Source organism: Ochotona princeps, chromosome 3 (genome assembly GCF_030435755.1).
Source record: "Ochotona princeps isolate mOchPri1 chromosome 3, mOchPri1.hap1, whole genome shotgun sequence".
Lineage (NCBI taxonomy): Eukaryota > Metazoa > Chordata > Mammalia > Lagomorpha > Ochotonidae > Ochotona > Ochotona princeps.
In genome coordinates, this window is record NC_080834.1 from 68,350,809 (window position 1) to 68,375,307 (window position 24,499).

Sequence of the window (24,499 nt, forward strand, 5' to 3'; positions counted from 1 at the left end):
TAGCTCCACTTCCCATCCAGCTCCCTGCTTGTGGCCTGGGAAAGCAGTCGAGGATGGCCCAAAGCCTTGGGACCCTGTACCTGCGTGGGAGACCTGGAAGAGGTTCCAGGTTCCCGGCTTCGGATCGGCACGCATCAGCCGTTGTGGCTCACTTGGGGAGTGAATCATCAGACAGAAGATCTTCCTCTCTGTCTCTCCTCCTCTCTGTATATCTGGCTGTAATAAAATGAATAAATCTTTTTTTTATGAATAAATCTTTAAAAAAAAAAAGAATACCCATCAATTTGGATTAGGGAACTACTCTATTCCTATGCAATCTCATCTAATTATACCCATAATAATTCTATTTCCAAATAAGATCACATTCTAAAGTACCAGGAACTAAGACTCCAATATAAATATTGAGGGAGCATAAGAGTTTGCAGTCTTGTTTTTAAATGTTATCTCAAAATGTTCTGAGAAAAGGACCAAAAACAAGAAGATGTCTTAAAAGTTGATACATGTCATAGTAGTTAATTGACAATGGGCAAGGAGTTTCCTTAGGGCAGCAAATTTGCTCTCAGTTTCAAGTGCATGTACCAAGAAGAAAGATATTTGGGGAAACAAATCACACAAGAGAAAATTTAAGATATCAAAGGATAAAGTGGGAGAATCAACATGGTAGAATAAGGTAAGGACATGTTTAAACAGATGGAGAAATATTAGCCAAGGTGAAGCAGAAAGGACAGTTTCCAGGAAGTACGAGAAGACAGAACTGCAGCAGAGGGCACCTGGAGACCGATGGACATGGAAAAGCAGCACAGACAACAGTATGGTCGCAGGAATTTGATTCAGGAAAATGGATCATTCTGCTAAGGGTCCAGCTCAGCACCATGTGCCAAGGATAGCTAGCTGTCATCCGGTGATGATAATGAGAAGAGAATGATCCCACAGACTGAGGCAAAGCATTTCCTGGGAACTAGTTCTGTCTAACTATGCTCATAATGTCCCTGATCCACTGTCATTAGTTCACTAAGTGCCCCTTTCTGTCCTAAATAGCCCCATGGATGTCTGAGGTTTCTTTCCAGCAGACCTAACCATGAGACAACCCTTTTTGCATGTTTCATGACTCTTAATTACATTTTATGCCTTGCATCTTGAATTAATTCATCAGGAGACTAACATTTTGGCCAGAAAAACATAATGAATATTTCCATTTCTAAATAGTGAGAAATCATTACAGAAAATAAATGTTATTTCCATTCATTGATGACTCTTCACTATGTATGATGTGTGCATTTAATTTTAAAATAAAAATAAGCTTATTTCTTGGTTGAGAATAAAACCATTAGTCTATTACTTCATAACTGGGGATAAGTAAAGAAAATATAGTTGAAAATTACCATTTCAGTGTCATACAGGCATTCTGATGCTAGTGTCCTTTATCAGACTGCCTGAATTTAAGTACCAGCCCCATTTAGGATTCCAGCTTCCTGTCAATGTGCACTCAGTGAGGAAGCATGTGATCCTTCAAATGTTTGGGTCCCTTAGCATCTACTTGGAAGATCCAGATTAAATGCTTGGTCCCTGGATCTGTCCAGCTTTTACAAGTAGTTGGGGAGTGAACCAACAGACAATAACAAGGCAAGTGAGATGGAAAAAAACATGTGAGGTTCAAGGAGTCACTGCCCTCGCCTTGACTCTCCCCCCTGTGCCCTACTTCTCCCTGTCAGGCTGCACCCTCTAGGTTAATGATTACATTGGAATTTAAGGAAAACAGCAAAAGTGGCATATACTTCAACATACAACACTAGATTACTAGATCCCCATAACAACCATTTTAAAAGTGTATTATTTCACTTCAAAAATGATCAAAATAAGGTTATCTGTTAACTTGTCCAAAATCACATGGCCAGGAAGTAAAAGAGCTGCCTGAAAATTCACACTTGCATATCCGGCTCCATGCTACTTCCCTGAGGGTTCCTGAAGTGCTAGCTGAGCTTTTCCTACCTGAGACTTCCTGCCATCAAGTACCTTGTCTTCCGTTAGGTGGTCAGTGATGCACATTTGGTACCCATCTTGCACTGAAGGCAGAATACAGAAACTCAAAGGTTACAACTGTCCTTGCCACTCGGGCTGTTCTCAGACCTCAGAGCACTCCTCATTTATGTCATGCTGCTTCTCTACTGTTAAGTGCTCATCTGCCTTCTAAACACAGTTAACCATGGGTTATACCAAAATATTTCCAAAATTGCAAAATCGGGTGCTCAATACAACAGTTAAGCTGTCACTTAGTACTCCCCTTTCCTTATTGAAGTGCCTGGCTTTGAGAGCCAGCTTGGTACCTATCTTCAGTTTTCTGCTAATGTGTACCCTGGGAGGCAGTGCTGATGGTCCAAGGACTTGAAACTCTTCCACCCACCCATGTGGAAGACCTAAATGGAGTTCCAGACTACTGCTTTTGGGCCTGGCCCAGCCACAGGTATTGTTAGCATTTGGGTAGTAAATTGTTGAATAAGACCTTCTCAGTCTCTCTCTGTCTCTCTGTATGTCTCTCTCTCTTTCTTTCTCTCTCTAACTCTCCTTTCAGATGAAAATAAATAAATAAAAATGTCTTACAAATGCTTCTTTAGTTATATTTCATTTTCCCCCAAAGAGCAACATAATTCAAGCTATGCTATAACTTAATTGTATGCTCCTTACCCCCCAAAATTCATATGTGAAAGCCAAACTCCAACGTGACTGTATTTGTGCTGGGTTTTAGGAAGATAATGAAAGTAAATGAGGTTTTAAGGAAAGGGTCCAATCTGAAGAGCCAAGATTCATAAAGGAATGCCCTTTAAGTAGCAAGCCTACACTCACGAATTGGGAGCCAGCTCTCCCGATGCCCTATGCAACACAGCCCGCCTACTTGTCAATCAAATGATCCCTTCTCTAGGTTGTACCCCTCACCTGGGACTGAAGGGTGGTTTCATGTAACCACTCCATTTCCCAGGCTCAGGAGAAGCCAGGCAATGGAGAGGTACAGCCTCTCTCTTCCCACAGACACAAGATGAATTTAGAAACATCTCTCTCCCACCTTTTCCTTCTTTGTCCACTTTATCCCTTAAACTCATCAGTCAAACATCATAGATTAGCAGACCAGATTAAAAAGCAAAATCCATCTATTTGTTGCCTACAGGAGACTTATCTCACCAACAAAGCGATTTTGATTTTTTTTTTTTTAGTTTCTCTTCAAATCTCTTTCTCATTAAATTTTTCGCTGATCCATAAAACATACAGCAGCATCATTTTCTTCAAGCAGATTCATGATTTTCTTTCATTTCTTCAGCAACACATTAATCATTCAGTAGCATGTATTTTAACCTCATGGTGTTTTTAATTTATTGTTTCCTTTCCCGTTGATTTTGTTTTCTGGATTTTCATTTAATAGGATGTACGGTAACTGTGTAATGGAGACTATCACATCCAGCATCTTATTTAATTTCATGGCATTGCAAATTTCTATTTTTCTTCCTGTTGTTAATTTTGTATTGTGACTTTTCATTTAAGGGGATGCATAGTAACTGTGAAATGGAGACTATCATATCCAGATGTAAGGATATAATGCAGTATGAGTCTCTACTTCCAGATCAAAGATGGACTCCCAATGAAAATACTAACTATATCTTGACAATAGGATGCTGGACTCTTTGCCATTGTCCATGCCCTCAATGATGGACATATGATTGCTTATGAAGAACTATACTATAGTAATGAAATAGGAATACTCAGTGTAGGGTGGGATAAGGGGACTTAGGGAGGGAGGAAGGGAAACCCCAGATCCTATGGAACTGTATCATAAAATGATAATAATAATAAAAAAGAAGTAAAAAAATATTGTGAGACATGAAAGTCTTCTCAATCAAACAGGTATGTCCTCAAAACTACTTTTTTTTTTTTTGCTTCAGTAAGGTCTTTAATTTTCTTTCTCATTTCTTCAGTGACACATTGATCATTCAGTATCATGTATATTCAATTTCATGTTGTTATAAATTTTCTATTTTTCTCTTTGTGGTTGATTTTGTTTCATGTCTTTTCATTTAAGGGGATGTATAGTAATTCTACAGTAGAGACTATACTGTACAGATGTGAAGATACAGTGCAGTGTACACCTCAACTTCCAAATCAAAGTTGGGCTACCAATGAAACTATGGAATTTATCTTGATAATAGGATGCTGAACTCTCCGCCACCACCTATGCCTACAATGTCAGGACACATTTAAATAGCAAAATGATGGACTAATAACTAATTCTGAAGGACTATACTATTGTAATGACATGGGGGAAATTAGTGAGGGGAGGTTGGGGAAGGGGAGAAATCCTGGAGTCTGTGGAACTGTATCATGGAATAATAAAATCAATAAATTTTAAAAATCAACAAGTGGAAATTTAAAAAACTGACTGTATCTGCACCAGACTTTATGCATCAGCTAAAGACGATAATCTTATCACAAAGTAATGGCTTCACTCTTAGGTTTGTTTGGTTTTTTTTCTGTATTAGCTGCCACATATCAGAGGAAAATATATTTGTCTATTTGAGACTGGCTTATTTTGTTGAACATAATGGTTTCTAGTTACAACCATTCTGTTGCAAAAGACAAAATTCATTCTTTTTAATTTCTGGGTAGTGTTCCATGTTTTCTTTATTCAGTTATCCACTGATGAACATCTGTGTTCATTCCATAGTTTAGTTATTCGGAATTGAGCTGTAATAAGCATGGTGCTACAAAGAACTCACATGGTGATTTAAGATTATTTGGAAGAATTCTCAGGAATAAGATGACTGGATCATTTGGTAGGTCTATTCTCATATTTCTGAGAACTCTCCATACTGTATTGTATAATGTAGTAGTAGTTTACATTGCCACCAACAGTTATTATGTCATCTTGACCCCTTATCCTCACGAACATTTGTTATTTTGTTACTTTCAGATGATTCCCATTGAAGCTAGCAAATGTGAAACCTGATTGTGGCTTTAATTCACATTTGCCTTATGGCTGATAATCCTGGGCATTTCTAATGCGTCCATTCCAAGCCACTTCTGCTACTAACTATTCTTACTAGCAGGATCCACAATTTCTGGAATTTTTCAAGAGTGACGCAGAAACTTTTCAAGTGATACTCATTTAGTCATGTCTATCTGGCATACCATATTAAGAGGGATTCTGAATCTTCACGTGGGCTGGTGGAAAGTGTTATTAAAAAACAAGTGTAAGGGCAGATTATACATTCTATTCAATAATAAATCGTGATTTGGAGATATAAAAATAATACTACTTCCCACTCGATACTCACACAAGAAATGATACACTGAAATTAAGTTCAGTGTTCCCCCTGAGATGCAGGTACAGAGGGCACCGCCAGGAAATTATGCTCTGTATATACATGATGATGAAATCTGCAAATTCAAAAGACTTGTTATTTCTACATGTGAGACTGTAAACAATAGGAAGAATATTTAAAAGATAAGGAACTAGAATACCATAACTAAAAATAAAACTAAATATTTTGATTTGAATAATAAGTACAAAGGTTGACAGTACTTAAAAATCACCCCACTACTTCCAGAGAGAAAAGAGAAGAAATAATCATAAGGAAAGCTTTAAGTGTGGTTTTATGTTGTTATGGCTTAAGTGTTTGCATCCCCCCAAAATTTCACAATCTTAGTCCTCAATCCAATGTCATGTGAGGACAAAATGCCCCTGCCAGAGGATGTGGCAAGAGGATGCCTTTTCAGAAGCAAAGAGCAGCCACGCCAGACACTAAACCTGCTGATTTTAAACTGCCCAACTGAATGGGAAAAAATCAGTTTTCATTAGGCATAAGCTACCGAGTCTTAGGGATTTTGCCATTGCAGGACAGAATGACACAAAAGTCATGAACGTAAACACACTTTTTTAGCTCAAAATTCCACTTCACCAGTTCAAGAGCTCAGATCTTTGTTCACCAGCTTTCCTGACATTAATGACACAAGTTTCACAACTAAGTACCTAGAGGTAAAAGTTCTATCTTATCTTCAATCCCCATGGGTGAAAACTTGTCAGCTTAATAGCAGCACTGCATCATGTAGTGGGTTACATAGCATCACAAGCATGAAGTAATACATAGCACATGTCAGCAATATATTCTATACTGAGTCTAAGGTCCAGAAAATCCAATTTTCTTGGGATAGCATTGTAAGATATATACTGCATATTTCCAGTTATGTGTCATCTTCTGAGGTATTGTGATACAAATTTTTAATATTTCATGGGTAATTTTCTGAAATGTATATAAAGAATTATCAACATGTGTAAGAAATGTGCCAAGTATAAACCCAAAAATAAAGTGGAAGGTAGCTAAAGAGTGAGAAACCTCACTAACTTTTGAAAGATACCAGAAAAACAAAGGAAGGAGCATACTCCCTGCAGACTGATCGGGAGACATTTCCAGTAGAAAACTGATTAAACAGCACAGATTCTGCGGCAGCGAAGAGAGAGGACAGACATGCTACTGCTGCTGGCCATGCTGCTGGCCATGCTGCCAGTCACCCTTTCTACTCCTGGTTGGGAAATGGCATCTTGTCAATACAAGGTCAGGAAGAAGCACCTTGTTTCCCCAAACAAGCAATTTAATCTGTAGGAAATTTCCACAGTCCCCTCTTCAACAAAAGGGGGAAAAAAAGTTCTGTTTAAGTTACAGTAAGGAATGTAAGAACGGATATCATCCTTCTCCATGCTCTCTTAGGTGACATTAAGACAAATTTCAAAATGTGCAAGTCCAACACCAGGTTTCCCTGAGGTATCTATCATACAAGCTCGCCAAGCTGTTCAATACATGGCATTAAGACTGGATTCTCTAGAAGACAGAAATGAGAAAGTGAGCAAGAAAGGCAAGTGCTTTTTACCTTCAGGAGATGTGTAAACAGCCAGAAGACTTATTTTAAGTATTGAGTTGCCAGTCACCTTGGAAGCCAGAAAATAATTTAAAATAAAGGTGCTATGTAAAGATCAGACATTCTAAGTGGAATCAAAACAGAAAAGCAGCCAGGGAAAGCAGCCCAAATGAGGGACTGAGACCAATCTATCAGGAATCCACTGAGAGAGCTGTCCAGGAAAGGACCACTGAAGGTTGGGGGCCACGAAACACACCCCAAAACACTGTGACCAAAATGTCACAAAATCTTGGATCTGGAGAGAATCAGAGAAACCACCATGACTCTCTGTTCCACATATTTTTTCACACTTTAAATTTAAAATACCAAGGTGGTATACAGCAGCAGCTAGTATAGTTTTTCTATAAAACACAAGATAATAACAAAACAGCTTAGGCTTTGCAGGCTACACCTTCATAAAGTCACAACTGCTTCTGTCATTGTAATGTGAAAGTTGCTACCAACAAGACATGAGCAAAACGAATGCAGTGATGTACCAATAAAACTTTATTTATAAAGTCAGGCAGCAGTCCGGGCCTGGCACAATAGCCTAGTGGCTAAATCTTTGCCTTGCATGCACCTAGGATCCCATATGGGTGCTAGTACATGTCCCAGCTGCTCCACTTCCCTTCTAGCTCCCTGTTTGTGGCCTGGGAAAGCAGTAGAAATTGGTCCAAAGAGTACATCCACATGGGAGATCCATAAGAAGCTTCTGACTCCTGGCTTCAGATCAGCTTAGCTCCAGTCATTGCAGCCACTTGGGGAGTGTACCAGTAGATGGAAGACCTTTCTCCCTGTATATCTGCCTTTCCAATATAAATAAATAAATAAATAAATAAATAAATAAATAAATAAATAAATAAATAAATACAAGCAGCATTCTGGATCTGGCCTGTGCTCAGTAGTTTTATAACTCTGGATCTAGAGATATAACACAGTGTTGTCAAACTTCTGATTCATCATCTTCAGGCTATAGTATGGGCAAGTGTAGAAAAACTGAGTTGTTTTTGACCCATATCCCAGAGCTTCTGGAAAAATCAGAAAACCCTCCCCACCTGATTCCATACATCATTGGAATTATGCACTTATACACGTAAACCCCAGAGAGAAAAAGTTGAAATAGTAAGATAGGCTAATGGGGCCCAGCGCTATAGCATAGCAGTTAAAGTCCTCGCCTTGAATGTGCCAGGATCCCATATGGGCACTGGTTCTAATCTTGGCAGCCCTGCTTCCCATCCAGCTCTCTGCCCAAAGCTTTGGGACCCTGCACCTGTGTGGGAGACTCAGAGGAAGCTCCTGACTCCTGGCTTCGGATCAGTGCAGTTTCAATCATTGCGGTAACTTGGGAAGTGAACCATCAGATGGAAGATCTTCTTCTCTGTCTCTCCTCCTTTGCAATAAAAATAAGTAAATCTTTTTTAAAAAAAAAAAAAGAAAGAAAGATAGGCTAATGGGTAAACATTGTCGTTATGTAACTACAGCTGTTTTTTTTCATTAGCTACCTGCACATCTTTGCTGCTCTCTGGTGGTAACCTAACACTGCTTAAAGGTACTCCAAGTGAGTTGCATCCTGCAGAACTTAGGAACTGAATTCACAAAATGCTGTTGTTCGCTGGGAGCTAAACAAAAAATGGAATGTAGTTTTTTCCCACTTACTAGGCAGTCTTGATCAAATCAGTCACACACTCATATAAATGGGCTCGTTTCATCCCAGTCTTTTGTTGCTTCTCTATCAGGCCCAAGCATCCATCCTTACGACACCCGAAGATTCTATGCTTTTCCTTTGTCTAAAACAGGAACATCTCCAATTATATACCTTGGCTCAATAGAAGCTTCAATTCTGGAACTTTTGGAGAGGTCGAGAAACAGAGCAGCAGAAAGTCAAAGGGGATGAAGTGTGCACCCAGCTGCTGACAGCCAAGGAATGTCATGGTTAGCACAAATAGCTGAACACCAGCAGGTTTTACTTCTCTTTGATACTTTTTATTTTAGATTTGTTTATTTACTTATTTGAAAGGCCAATTATTAGATAGGCAGAGACTTCCTATGTGCTGGTTCACTCCTTCAACTTGTGGCAACAGCCAGGTTTATGCTAGGAACCAGGAACTCCATCTGAGCCCTCCGTGTGTACAGTAGGGCCCAAGCACTGGACCATATTCATTGTCTTCTCAGGCATAAGTAGGAAGCTGGGTCAGAAAAGAGGGCCAAGGACTTACACTGACCCTCTAATATGAGATTCCAGTGCCAGAAATCCACTAAGATAATATTATCCTCTTCATAATGTTAAGAAGAAAAGAACCCATAGGTGTAAAGCCTTTAGTGCATCAGAGAAGCTCAGCTTCCATTTTCTCCTCACTGGAAACAGGCCTGTGGGTTTAGATGGAGACTTCATATCACTGGAGACTTATACTAAACAAAAGATTCCAGAAACCAGGAAAAAGAAATGAGATCGTTCAAATACATATGGATCCTGGAGCCAGGTAGATCTTGCTCACTATGGGTAATCCATCCTAGCTCTTGGAACAAAAACTAAGATACTACAGTGACTCAATATGCATTTACCGAATGAGATAGTAATTACATACATTGGTCATTAACATCATTGTAGTGATCACACAGTCTCTGTTCAAATGCTTCAAGAAATAAGAAAATCCAACACACACAGTTTTTAGTGGGGAAGCTGAAGTAGGTAAGGTTAGAAAAGTGATATTCTAGACATTACTGTTTTACCTATGACTGTAGACCAACTGAAATGTGGCTAGTCCAAACTGAAGTATGTTGCGTTTCTGAATACATAATCTGAAGAAAGCAACATGTAAAATATCTCATTATTAATTTTTACAATTATTAAAAGGCAAAACTATATCTTCCATCAGGTGAAATGAAAACTGCCATTAAAATCAATTGTACCTATGGGTATAATTCAAAAGGTCCATACCCTACTGTAAACTTGTAATCCTGTCTATTCTTATGTGGTACTTAATCTGTGTATGTTTCCTTGGCTGTGAAATATAAATATTGTTACCATTTTCTCTGTTCCTTCACTATCACAGATTCATTACAAGATTCTTACAAATCAGTGCTCGCTTCAGTAGCACATATACTAAAATTGAAACAGAGAAGATTAGCATGACCCCTGTGCAAGGATGACATGCAAATTCATGAAGCTTTCCATATTTTGGGGGGTTATGGGGAGTTGCCCCAACTAGGCTGCAGCTCCCACTGGTTTGCATGAGGACCGAGTGTGAAGTGGGTAGGATCGAGCTGGACTACAACGCCCGTTGGTTCATGAGGAAGACAGCACTGGAAACAGAACTGATTTAGCAATTGCAACAACCAGCATGTGCATAAACTGATTGGGCGACGGACTGTGCCATACCCTGTACTGGCAAACTCACACAAGAACCAGGTTTGGGATCATCTCAGATGAAGTTTCTTTGGAGATCCCTCCAACTGAACTGCTGATCTCAGAACCCCAACCATGAAGAGATTATGTCAGCCAATGGATTCTGAATAAGTTTCATCGCGATTGGAACGGCAAGACTGACAGCAATTCAGACCTGTTGAACTATCAAAACTGCTTGAGCAGGACCCTCAGAGCTTGCCTCACATCAGGGACCAGGGATGGGTGGGAGGCTGGGTGGGGCTTTTCCCTTTGTTTCTCCCCTGACCCCAGATATAGGGGGAAAAATGGCATTACTATGGAAATAATGGTATAACCCACTTTCCTGTAGCCCTTGACCCTTTGTACCCTAATCAACTAAGTAAGATTATTTAAATAAATAGATAAATAAATAAAAGAAATATTTTTTAAAAACAAGATTCTTATAAATCAAATTCCTGTTTTATTGGAAACAGTGAAGAAGAAAAGTCACTACAGTTCAGTGGGAGAAAGAATGAGAACGGTCTGCTTGCCTGGACACTACCTCAGATGAGGGAAACTCTACATTTTATGACCTTTATGTTGTCACCTCATAGAAAAAATTGATCTCAGAATCTCCCTGGTAGCAAATTGAAATAAATTTTAACAGACCTAGCCTAGTAAAATGTATTATGTTTTTCAGACTATCAGAGCTTGCATATGGCAATTGCAATGAATAGTTCATAAGATGAAAGCACCTACAATATTAAAACAAGTATATTCGTTAACCAATTAAATGTTACTTGGATTCTTAAAAAAATCATTTTGGTATCATTTGACATCATTATGAAACTTTTAAAGGTTGACATTGGAGCCCTTTTAACTGATTTATGAGCAGTCTTAAGACAGTGACTAAAACACAAAATCATTTCCCTTCACTCAATTCATACCCTATCATGAATGAATACATAATAATAATACATAATAATAACTGTTTCCTTCTAGCTTTAGCAAGGAGATGCTGCTTCCTTATGACAAGAGAAAGAGACTCGGAGGGGAGGAGGGAGCGGGAGAAAATGAAAAGAGAGAAGAGAGGGAGGGAGAAAGAGGGAAGCTGAAGGGTCATTCTAGGATCTCCTCTTCCTCAGCATTTAGGCTACTGAGATTTGGGCTGGTAGGGGAAAAAGCCAATATTGATTTTGCAGGGTCATATCATATCTTCTCTTTTTTTGGAAGACCTGGAGGGTTTTCTGTGTCCAAGCTGTGGATTGGCTGAGAGCATTTAGAGATACAACCCTTTCTAAATTGCTATCATCACTATTCTTGTGTTTTCAGGCAATTGTTTAGTGAAATAATGATTGTTTGAACATAAACATAGCAATATAATAGCAGTCAATCTGTGGCTGCTAAGAGTAGGTAATGTATACCTTGTGGACATGTTGGACAAAGTGATAATTCATGTCTTGTTCAGAATAGAGCTGTAAAGAATTAGATTTCATCATGAAATGCAGAATGGTACATAGTTTAAGATCGAATTGTTTCAAAACTTGCTTGGAAGTTTTCAAAGTGAATAATTCCATCTAAATTCTGAAAGAATTTCTGCTCATGTTTATCTCTGCACTTCTTTGTTAGAATGGATAGTATCTATAGTGGTAGATACTATCACCAAGTAGGATTCCTGTACCAGTAACCTTGGCAACAGCATCACCCACATCCAAGCCAGCAGGCCAGACTCAGTTCTCACCCCACCCTGCTGAACTGGAGATCAGGGACCTGGAGTCAAACACTGCTTTCATGTCTCTTCCATATACTGTTCATGCTTCCCAAACTTGAGGACCACTGAGCTATACTGTTTTGAGTTTTACGGATTTAATCAATATGACATGGCCAGATTCTGAAGGAATGGATTGAGAAGTCTTGACTTCTGCAGTGATTCAGAGTGATCAGAGAACTTGGTCACTGAGGGGCATGAGAGAAACCTCAATGCAATGGTTCTCCACTTGCAGAGAAGGAACTTTTTCTTCAGGGAATCAAACTAGATTTTTAAGACTGCCAAGAACTGCTACTAACAGAACTCGATAGTTCAACAAAAGTTTCTACTCTAAAACTGAGAGAAATATCTCTAGGACAATGTCCCCTGAAGCTGAGAAAATTCTCATTATTTAGAGGACTACTTGAAATAGCAGGTGGGTGCTCCTCTACCTAAGTGGCCCTTATAATATTCCAGATCCAGCTCAGTCCAGGAAGATCTAGAATTCTTGTGTATAATTAGTCTGTAAATATATCTTAGAGACATTAAGTTTCTTGCTGAACAAAGTATTCTAATTGTATAATGTAAAGTACATTGTGGATTTATGAAATTCAGACACATTCCTGGTGTCTGATGCCTGAAGTTGCCTGCTAACCATGGACTGTGGTTCCTTCAGGTACACACACTCTCTCCATACTCCTGCACTCTGGCTAACAAAGAGCCCACATTCACAACCTTGGAGAGCCTTAGGCATGTCTCTTCTGCACCAGATGTTTCTAATAGTGGCAAGAGCCATAACAGAGCAATGCAGCCATACTATTCAAAATTAACAAGGTACCTGCTCATCTACTAAAAAAATTTGCCTAATTACTGATTCTTCCAGTAAAAAAAAAGTTCATCTCTGGAAAAAACTTAGGCACCGTTAAGATCCCCAGACTTATTCATCATTAATATGTTTGTCCAAGTACTTAGCAAAATATGAGTGCTCCTTTGGCCATCCAATAAATACTTGATGGGTAAATGTTAATGGCATAATGGCAATAAGACAGCTTCCAAATTTATTTATATTATAATTGTAGAGTAGCTTAGACATTTAAAGAAAGTAGTTCAACTATCACCCAATAAAAGGGAAAAAAACTAAATGCTCTTTACTATTAATTAACCCAATTGTTGAAAACCCATAACTTTCAAAACTACCTAAAAACTCCTAATAGGGTCTGAGTTAGCATAGGAACTTACAGCCCTGGTTCTGGCATATGATTCTAAACAAACTGACAGTTGATCTGTTCCAACACCAAGCTCTCCCTCTCTGTTCGGGAACACAGTGAAGGGAAAATCTGAAAGGAAAGGCAGTCTTGGCACAAGTTTCTTGGTTCTTTCACATGTTCCAAAGATGTGAGTCTCAGAGAGTGCTCCAGTTCTCAGTCCTGGGCATGACGCAGTCTGTTACAAACTTCAGAACAACAGTTTCCCTTCTGCTTCAAACAGTGCTTGCAGCTCTGAAAACACAGAACCTATTACTCAAGCTGCAAAAACAGGAAGGTACATGTTTTTCATCAGGACTAATTTCCTCAGCAATAATGTGTAATTTCTTCATGATATCCTTACAGCCCATTCTGTTAACTGTGTGATAAGTCTTTTCGGTGGAGAGAATTTAAAAGCTTTTCAAAGCGCGTGTTCACACATGAAAATTGCTAATGCTATCATTTGTTCCAATCTTTTATGTGATCTATGTGCTAAGCAGGACACTAGTTAATATTGAGGATCAGTGTGTTAGCTTTGACCAGTGATGATTAAAAGAACTTTTATAAAATCACTTCTGTGAAAATAATCAAAAGAATGAGTGAGGAAATCTTAGGTCACTGTAATACCTTTTTTGTATTTATTACTACTATGTAAGTAATACTACTACTATTACTTACTACTATTTATTACTTACTACTATGTGGACTGCAGTAAATTGTTGTAGGTTTAACAATTCTGTGCCCATGATCATAGGACAGTGAGTTTACTGTTTGGTTGATTCAGAGTCTTTTTTTCTGAAACTAAAGGACTTTCTTGAACAGTACTGTTAACGGATTATTTTGTATTCAGTGTTCAACGGGCAGGACTACTGCTTACACTGATTTGGCATTTGTGGTGACCCAAGAAAAACTAAGAAAACTTCAACCCTCACAGAAATAAAAACAGAAAGACCTAAGCTAAATGCCACTCATAAAAAACAAAAACCGTGCTTCATCAGCCAGGTAAGCACAACACAGTAACTGCAGGACATCTGGAGATCCATTAAGAAAAATCCACCTACATGCTCTGCTTTTATATGCAAGCAAGTTGGGAGAATCAAGATGGCAGAATAGGGTAAGGACATGTTTAAACAGACGGAGAAACATTAGCCAGTGTGAAGCAGAGAGGGCACATTCCAGGAAATAGGAGAGGACAGAACAACAGCAGAGGGGGCACCGGGAGACTGACAGACACAGCAAAGCAGCAAAAACAACAGTGTGGTGTTGCAGTGACTGATATCCCAGAGGCATTCAGCAAGCTGTGATCTGAATACCACCAGCAACCAGGTGGGAAAGAGCATTCACCAGGAGCTTAGAAGTAAACCCGAAGAACTGTGCATTCTGCTGGTATGTTTGATTTAACCAGGAGCAGAGAGAGATTGGCAGATCCCAAACAGGCAGTATGGGAACAGAGTGGATTTCAAAGGACAGTCCACAGCCCTATAGCTGAATCGGACATCATTTTGTGTAGGGAGACGAACTATGGGACAGGACAACACATGCCCTGAGTTGAGAGTGAACTCATTTTTGGCTCAGTGTACTGCAACAATGTGGCATCCTACAGGTTCCAATCAAGATAGTTCCAGGTAGTCCTCAGGTCTGATGGCCAGCAGATCAAGAACTCTAGTAGTGTGTCACTTCAGGCGCCAATTTGTACAGTGTGGAAAACTAAAGCTCTAGGACTGCAGGGACAAGAATGAGCTGTGTGTGCATGCTCTGAGCTCATGAGAACTCATTGACCTCAAGGCATTGCACTGATCCCACAGGGAAAATAATACCGACTATGGCATTGTATGGGCCAAAATAGGTCTGTGTGGCCCTCATACCTAAATGCCAACAGGTTCCTGAAAGATTACCACCAACAACAACCTAGCCATACAGGACACCTGGTGTCTCCCTGATCCTGGGACCGGCTCCAACCAGAAGTGGGAGAAAGGTTGCAGAGACAACGGTGCAGCCTCAGCACGGCATCACAAGAGGTGGAGAGTGATAAGCCAAGGAGCTGGAGACACAGAGACTGTGGTGGAAATCTAACATAAGAACCCAGACCTGGAAGTCGTTACAGGGAGTGGCACAAGTGACTGCAAATGAAGAGCCGTGTACCAAGCACATTAAGTAAATTCGAACTGTAGACCTGTGATGACACAGCTTAGAAACTTGCCCCAAAGAGAAGATTCTGCTAACCAAAAGTACAATGACCAAGAGCAAAAGAAGAGACAGAGGCACAATGAATATTCCTGAAGACTCCCCTGCAAAGGAGCAAAAGCTTATGCCAACCTCAGAGTTCACTGAGGAAGACATTGAGAAAATGGGGGATAGAGAATTCAAAACACTTGTTTTAAAGCTTCTTATCAACAATGCACATTAAGGAGGCATTCAAGGAATTTAAGGAAGATGTCACACAGGAAATGAATCAGATGAAAGCTGATATATCAGAAATGAAAAATACAATGTGGCAAATTAGAAATACATTGGAGAGTCTCCAAAATAGAATGAAGCAAGCAGAAGAAAGAATCTCAAATTAGAAGATATTTCCTATCACCAGAGGAAACAAACAAAAAGCTGGTAGCAGAGCTGGATCAAGCCAAAAAAGTATTCAAGAACTAAAAGAAACTATTAAAAGGCCAAATATAAGAGTCATGGGAGAACCAGAATGTACAGAAAAGAGAAGCTGGGTTTAGAAATGTGTTTAATGAAATAATAAGGGAAAATTTCCCTAATCTAGAGAAAGAACTGGGAAACAACATCCGGGGGTGGGTGGCTGGCGCAAAACTCCCAACATCATTGACCATAGGGGTCTTCACCACAACACATGATGATCAAACTCTCCTAACTGAAATATAACGAAAAGATCCTTAAATGTGCACGTGAAAAAAATCAATTGACATATAGAGGAATGCCAGTGAAATTCACAGCTGACCACTCACAGGAAACTCTACAGGCCAGAAGGCAACATATTCCAGATTCTAAAAGCAAAATATGTCAGCACAGGATAACATACCCAACAAAACTTTTCTTTGTCTTTGAAAATGAAATAATATTCTTCCACAGTAAAGAAGAGTTAAAAGAATATGCTCTTCCAAACCTGACCTCCAAATGAAACTTATATTCTCTTGAAAGAGAAGAGGAACAGCACCCACCAAAACCAAGGTAAATGTGAAGACCATCCCAGTAAAATAACAGAAGACTAATCAATGAACAGCCCATTGCTAAAATGACAGGACCAAATTACCACCTATTCATATTATCCCTGAATGTAAATGCCTTAAACTCATCAATTAAACATCATAGATTAATAGAATGAATTAAAAACAAAACTCATCCATTTGTTGCCTATATGAGAACAGCAGAAACTATATCTCACGGATTTTGTTCTTTTTTTAGTTTCAGTTCTTCAAAACACTTTTTTCCTCATTAAATTCATCAGCGACTCATAGTAGCATCATTTTCTTCAAGAATGTTCTTGATTTTCTTTTTCATTTCTTCAGCAACACATTAGTCATTCAGCAACATGTTATTTAACTTAATGGTATTGTTGATTTATTTTTCCTTCCTGTTGATTTTGTTGATTTTGTTGTCGGACTTTTCATTTAACAGGATATACAGTAACTGTGTAATGGAGACTATCGTATCTAGCAGCATGTTATTTAACTCCATAGCATTGTAAATTTCTGCTTTCTTTCCTATTGTTGATTTTGTTAGGTGGATTTTTATTTAAGGGGATGCATAGTAACTATGTCATGGAGACTATCATATCCAGATGTGAGGATACAATGCAGTACGAGTCTCTACTTCCAGATCAAAGATGGACTCCCAATGACTTTTTTTTTACTATATCTTGACAATAGGATGCTGGACTCTCTGTCATTGTCCATGCCCACAACAATGGACATATGGCTGTGTATGAAGAACTATGCTTTAGTAATGATATAGGGGACTCAGTAGGGGGTGGGATTTGGGGAGGGGATAAGGGAAATCCCAGGTCCTATGGAACTGTATCATAAAATGATAATAATAAGTAAAATTTTTAAAGTATATATGTGCAAGCAAGTTTAAAACAAGAAGAACCAACTACAGGGAAGCAAGTTATTTACAGGTGTCAAAATAATACTGAGAATTCTCCTAACCATTCATTCCCCTGGCAGCACATGTGCTTAAGGGCAATCCAGCAGCTTCACCTACATAAAGCTAAATTGGCAATAATACTCACACATTTTATGTCATGCCTGTAGTCGCAAAACCACTCTCAAAGATGGCACTCACAAAGACTATGTCTTTCAAGATTCTGTAGAAAACAGATGATATAGATCACCAGCAATTCTCTAAGATTGCAAAGCTCTTGCCACAGACATGGCAAAAAAAAACCAGAGTGTCCTTAAATGCCTCGGCTTCTCTGGGTGGACCAGGTTGCTTTAGAAGGGATGCTTACTTCCAAAATTTCACAAAAAGAAAGAGTTTCCTAGAAGCAACCAGAGCTACTATGTAGATACTGGTAAGCCAGCTACATAAATGAAAATTCCCCTGGGTATTCTAAAAGGAAATCAAACATAAGAGAGAAATATTGTTGGTACATTGGAAATAATCTATATATATCCAATTCAATCAATTTTCTTTAAAAATGAAAATTTTTCTAGGTGTGACTTCTGTTGGCAAAGTTGGTCTTTAAAAATGATGAAAATGAAAGTTACCACTGCTATCTGGTATGTTATTTCATGATACAAATATGGGGTAGGCATTGTGGTACTGCTTTAAGGTGCTGCTTGGGATAACTACATAGTGGGTTGGAGTATCTAGGTTCAAGCTCTAGCTACTCCTCACCCAGTTTCCTGCTGATGCAGTCCCTTGGAAGCGGGAGAAATGGCCGAGGTGCCTGGGTCCCTTCCACACAATGTGGAAAACACATATGGTTTGAACACCTGCCTTTGGCCTGATTCATCCTGGACTGTTGTAGTTATTTTGGAAGTGAACCAGCAGACGAAAGTTCTTTATTCCTCTCTCAGCCTTTCAAATCAATTCTGAAAAACTTAAAATAGCATTAGAGTTAGTATGTCTTAGAGAATAGGGGTTGGTCATAATTCCTTAGTTTTGTTTTTGTGCCAGAGAACAGGAGTGTGTCTGGAAGTGGAAGAAGTAGTTTGCAGATTATTAATAAAACATGTGTTCTGACTATGTTTTTGTTACTATCCATTTTGGATTTCAATGGAAACTTGTACTTTTTACATGTTAGAATTGTCAGATTCAAAGATAAGATCTGCGATACTCAAGTGTTTATACTAACTTTCAAAACATTCGGCCTTTGAGTCAGTTAGTAGGATTTTTTTTTAGGATTTATTTGTTTACTTGAAAGGCCGACTTAGAGGGGAACTGAGGGTGTTAGAGATTTGCATGTGCTGGTTCATTCCCTAAATGGCCAAAAACGGCTAGGACTGGGTCATGCCAAGGTTAGGAGCTTCATTCAGGTTCTCCACATGGGTATAGGGGTGCCAGAGCTTGGACCATCTTCTGCTGCTTTCTCTGGTATATCAGCAGGAAGCTGGATCAGAAATAGAGCAGCCGGACTCCAACCATAACACATATGGGATACAAGCATCACAGGTGGTGGTTTCACTGCTCTACCAAACTCAGGTCCCAGTTAGTAAAATTTTGGGCTATGTGCTTCAATTTTACTTAGGAAGGAAGGCGCCAGGTTTGTTATTTTCTAGGCAGATATTGAATTGGAGTCAGCTGACTTACTGGACTTCCATTGAAACTAAAATTGTAAATAAAATTCAAGCTGCTTCCTTTAAAAAAAAAGGAACAAAAAGAAGTTAAGTCAAGTCTGAACATCAATGATGGCTATCACACAAGTCATACCATGGACAAAAACAAGGGGAATAGGCAGGACAAGGGAATGCAATGTGTTCTGAGAATGAGGCCCTTATGTAGCACAGGCTCCCAAGGCACCAGATTTACATGGTTTTTCTTGGGATTTTTGCAAATCTGACCATCCCCAGTAGCCTGATTATGCCAAGAGTTCAACAGTGAACACATCAATATTTCTCATTCTGTACAAAGCATCGTTCCAGTAAGGAATACTTCCTTTAGAAATTCTGACCTGTGGAGCCAACATGGTTGCATAATCATCTGCCTGTCAGGTCCAGCATCCCAGATGGGCACCTATCCAGTTTGTATCCTGGATCCAGGTTGGGCAACTATCCAGTCTGTAAACTAGCTCCTTATTTACGGTCTGGGAAAGCAGTGAAGGATGGCTCAAGTCCTTAGCCCCTGCACTTCCATAGGAGACCCAGAAGAAACTTTCCATCTTTAGACCAGTTTAGCTCTGGTCATTGTAGCCATTTGTCGATAGTTTATTTTTCTATAAACAAATACTTCTGTCGTTTGGTTATTATCTGAACTTCACTGGAGAGTTTTACTTGGTGCCCATGACTTTCTGTTTATATATAATCCCAGGAAAAATTGCTTGCTGATTCCACTAACGTTGTTGTAGTAAATGAAATCTGTATTGAGAGATTTTATATAAGAGAAATGATACAACATAGCCTTACAAGCAGGTAAAATGTTCGATGACTGTCTCATAGCTTATTCATAGGTAGATTTCAGTGGAAACACTGGAGGGAGAAATAGTAAGCATGAATCACTTGCACATAAAGATGCATCTTATGAAAAACAACATTGTTATTTTTAATTGTTCACATGTGTTACCTTCAAAATAAATGCAGAGACCTGGCATTGATTTTAATATGAAATGAGTATGAATCACTTTAAAACATGCCAAACAAGACTCTTAGTGTAGTCCATATGCATACATTTTCATGTAAATTGACCAAGCAAGTATGGTCAAGAATGTAACAGTACTAAATCATGGTGAGGCAGATGATTTTGATTGAGGACTCCTAAAAACAGCCTGAAATAATCTCATCTCAATTTTAGACAATTACAAAATGAACCACAGAGATTTAACATAAAAGAGATCACATCATTTATTGATTGTGTCATGTTCGGTACATGGGATGGAAGTAGAATATTCCTGTTTTTTATACGGGGTCCAAACTCTTTTTTGCTTTTTTATTATAACTTTAAATATATTTAAATGTAGGAACATGACATAATAGACCTCTATGTATGAATGTAAGTCATACCAATTGTTTTGGCAACCTTTAGCCTCCATACTGTTCACCCAAGGAATTCAAAATTCTAAGAAACAACTTAACCAAGCTTACTTAGTTATCTTGTGGCTGATGTAGGACTTCGTGTCTAAAAGCTGAGTCCTAACAGCTCAATTTTTCCAGATAGTACTTTTTCTCACTCTACTTCAGAGTATTGCCTTTGTAACACAATGTCACATTGTTTACTTTGTAATGGGGTCTCTGTCACCATGTACTCCACATTTTCCATATAAGGGATATACAGTCAAAAAGTTTTCTGGACTGTGGTTTTTTCATCATTAAGTAAAGAGTTATATGACTGAATGGTGCAGAGGGCTGAAAGTCTACCGGTCATGATTGTGCAAGCACTCTACTGAATTGTCTCTCTGAGTTCACAAACGGAATAATTCTGACACCTTATGGATCAGTTTGTTAGAAGTTCTTATCCATTCAAGATCTGGATGAGAATTTTTTAACACAAACCGAATATATTGTCCTACTTTGGTTTCAGTTTAACTACATGTACTCTGCTAAATTTTAACATGAAATCTGGAATTGTAGGTTCAAATCAAGGTAGAGCCATGTGACTATAATGAAGTTTCTGCAACTTGCATTGTCCACCCTATTCTTAAAGAGAAACCAATTACCTTTGCAATTGCTAGTTAACAGTTCATAAAAGTAAATCACAGGCAAATCTGTGAACCCAGAATTCATATGCTTAGTTCTTAATCTTGTACTTTTTATTCAGCAGCTCAGTTTGGCCCAATATACCAACCCTCTCTTATATTTGTACTCACTCATTCTGTTTTAAGCAATTTGATGTCTTTGTTGGTGGTAAAAGTGGCAGCTCTTTCTGACTGTAGTGTACCTATTTATCCTTTCTGCTGCCATTCATGTGGATCCCAAGCCCTCAAAAAGAAGGATTTAGGAATGTGTCATAAGAGGTCAAAGCTGCAGACAGAACCCTGTGTGGCAACACTATGTTTATAAACTGTGAAGTTATTATTTTCTCCCAAAGACACTTGGCTGCTATTGCCATTTAATGACACAGCAACAAAGAGCTCACTTTTCCACAAAAGTTAAGATATCATTATTTTCTGTCTTTTACCTCTCTTGAATTTAAGAGAGACAATTGAGCTTCCTCTTACACACTCATTTGATAGCCAATGAATAGCCTTAAAAATAGAATCCAAATGCAAAATAAAAGAAATGCACTTGTTAATTTCACTGCCAAGAAGTACAATATTAGTAGTTTTGCATCTTTTTAAGTGTATGTAATAATATATAATAATATAATATGTAATAAAATAATAATAGTAATATATAATAATATAAAATTATCCCAAGTTGTGTTTAAGGCAAAAGAAGATTGTATATGTCTGTCCTGTCTTCTAGAAGCTAATTCACCATTTTGAACATTAAGATCCACTAATTTATTCATTCTTAGTTATTTCTTATTTCTCCTTTTTTAAAAGATTTTTTGTTGTTGTTGTTAAAAAGGCAGATCAACAGAGAGGAGGAGATGCAAAGGGAAAGATGTTCCACCTGCTGGCTCACTCCTCAAGTGGCCACAATAGTCAGATTTGAGCTGATCCGAACCTAGGAGCCAGGAGTTTCTATCGGGTCTCCCGTGCAGGTGCAGGGTCCTAAGGCCCTGGGCCATCCTCCATTGCCCTCCAACTCAGCCCCTCGCCCAGGGCAGAAGCAGGGAGCTGGAAGGGAAGTGGAGCAGGCTGGGTAACGAACCGGAACCCATATGGGATACTGGAGCATGCAAGACTAGGATTTTAGCCACTGTTCCATTGTTATTGCAGATGATGTCTTTCAATTCTGAGATATTTTCCTTCTGCTTCAGTCATTTTATTGTTGAGGCCTTTCATTGAATTTTTAACTTGCTGTATTGTGTCCTTCATTTTTAATAATTTTTGGCTTGATTTTATCTCAATGTTGCTATATCCTATGTAACATATTCCTTAAATTCCTTGAACTTCTGTATGTGCTTCTCATTGTTTTTAATGAACATTATAACAATGTTTAAAATATTCTTTATCCCCCAGTTTCTTGATATTTTCCTCAGCTAACTCTGATGCTGACAAAGGCTTTTGCTCTTATGCTGGGGAGGAATCAGTAACCTCATGTTGCCTCTGTCTCTTCTTTTTCTCTTGGTCATTGCAACTCTGATTAGCAGATTCTTCCCTTTGGGATAGTTTTTAAGATTTATTGTCCACAGATCTACAGGTCAAATTTACTGATATATTTCAGGGCCTTGTTTTTTCTTTGCTGTCACTCCTGCCACTCCCTCCAGCGAGTTTCAGTCTAGGACTCCTGTGCTATGCTTCTACTATGGTCTCCACAGCCCTAACTCCCAGCTCACCACTATCTACCCCCATGATACCATGCAGTGGCCACACCATTGCCTGCTCAGCCTTTCTCCTGCTGCAGGTTCCAACAATATCTGGGATGAGAGAGTCACCACTATGACTTTAACCTCAACCACAGGGTTGCCAGTGGTGCCTGTTGAATGAATTTTTTTCTTTTCTCTTCTTTCCAGAAACTGCTGGCAATTGGGTTTGGAAGCAACCTGAACTTATTTTGCATAGAACCCATGGGATGTCAAGTCAGTACTGTTTTTCCAATGAGACCAATGCAACGTATTGAGCCAGAGGTGAATTCTCTCCTGGCTTACTGTATGATAGCTCAGCTCATGTTGTCCATCTCCCAAAAGCCTTTGCCTCTGGCCCTGGCACGGTAGTTTAGTGGCTAAAGTCTTCACCTTGCATGCACCAGGATCCCATATGGGTGGGTGGTTCTAATCCCAGCCATGTCACTTCTCATCCAGATCCCTGCTTGTGACCTGGGAAAGCAGTCGAGGATAGCCCAAAGCCTTGGGACCCTGCACCCACATGAGAGACCCAGAAGAGGTTCAAGGCTCCTGGCCTCGGATCGGGGCAGCTCCAGTTGTTGCAGTCGCTTGGGGAGTGAATCATCAGGCGGAAGATCTTCCTCTCTGTCTCTCCTCCTCTCCGAATATCTGACTTTCCATTAAAAATAAAATAAATCTAAAAAAAAGCCTTTGCCTCAGTGTACAAAATGATAGCAAATGTGGCATTGGTGGAAATCTGGACCATTAAATCCACCCTGTCCCCACACCTGATGGTTTGGGCTCTGCCACTCAGCTTCTGCTTGTGGTTGGATTAAACAAATTATCAGGACCAGCAATTTTAAGGCTAGGTTTACCTCCTGAGTTCCCTGGTGAACTCCTGTTCCCACCTGGTTGCCAGTAGAGCTCTTTTTGTAAAAACAGCTGACCTTTAGGTCTGGGGACAACCTAGACTTATTTTAGATGGAACCTATGGGATACCAAGTCAATATTATTTTCCTTGTTGAATCAATCAATGACATGCATTGAGCTAAAGGTGAGTTCTATCCTAGGTTACTGCATACACAGCTACAGAACTTTTGCCACAGCAATCAAATGGTACCCAATGTACCATTTGATGGGTGTCTGGGCCATGAAATCCATCCTGTTCGTACACCCAACTGCTAGGGCTCTACCACTCTGCTTCTGCTTATGGTTAGATTTTTTAAAAATCAGCAGGACCTGCAGTTCAACTCCTGAATTCCCAATAATCTCTTTTTCCCACTTGGCCACTGCTAGAGCTCTGACCGCTGCTCGGGTATCTGTTCACGGCAGATCTGCTCCACTGCCTCTACTGCTCCCCTGTGTGCACGGGTCTCCAGGTGTCCCTCTGTCATTAACCTGTCCTGCTTTCCAGATCAGGCCCTCTTCTCAACTGATCCTTCTCCATTCATTTTAACCTGTCCTAACCCTCTTCTGCCATCTTGCTCTCCTTAGTCAGTCAATTTCACCTTTGTGGATAAATGATTGCATAACTCCCCACAGTTTTGAATTGCTGTAAAACTGAATGATGTGACATCATTAGAAGGTTGTGAATATTCCTGCAGTCATTTAGGAAAACAATGCAATGACCTGGGGGTTAAGACACCTGCATCCTATCCTGAA

General features: G+C 39.3%; 1 non-coding gene across 1 annotated transcript; it reads left to right on the forward strand.

The window, feature by feature from the left end:
- The first annotated feature begins 10,015 nt into the window (after positions 1-10,015).
- LOC118758930 (U6 spliceosomal RNA) lies at positions 10,016-10,117 on the forward strand. The gene has a single exon (XR_004995879.2). It is a non-coding gene; the product is annotated as a U6 spliceosomal RNA (small nuclear RNA).
- Positions 10,118-24,499: the final 14,382 nt, after the last annotated feature.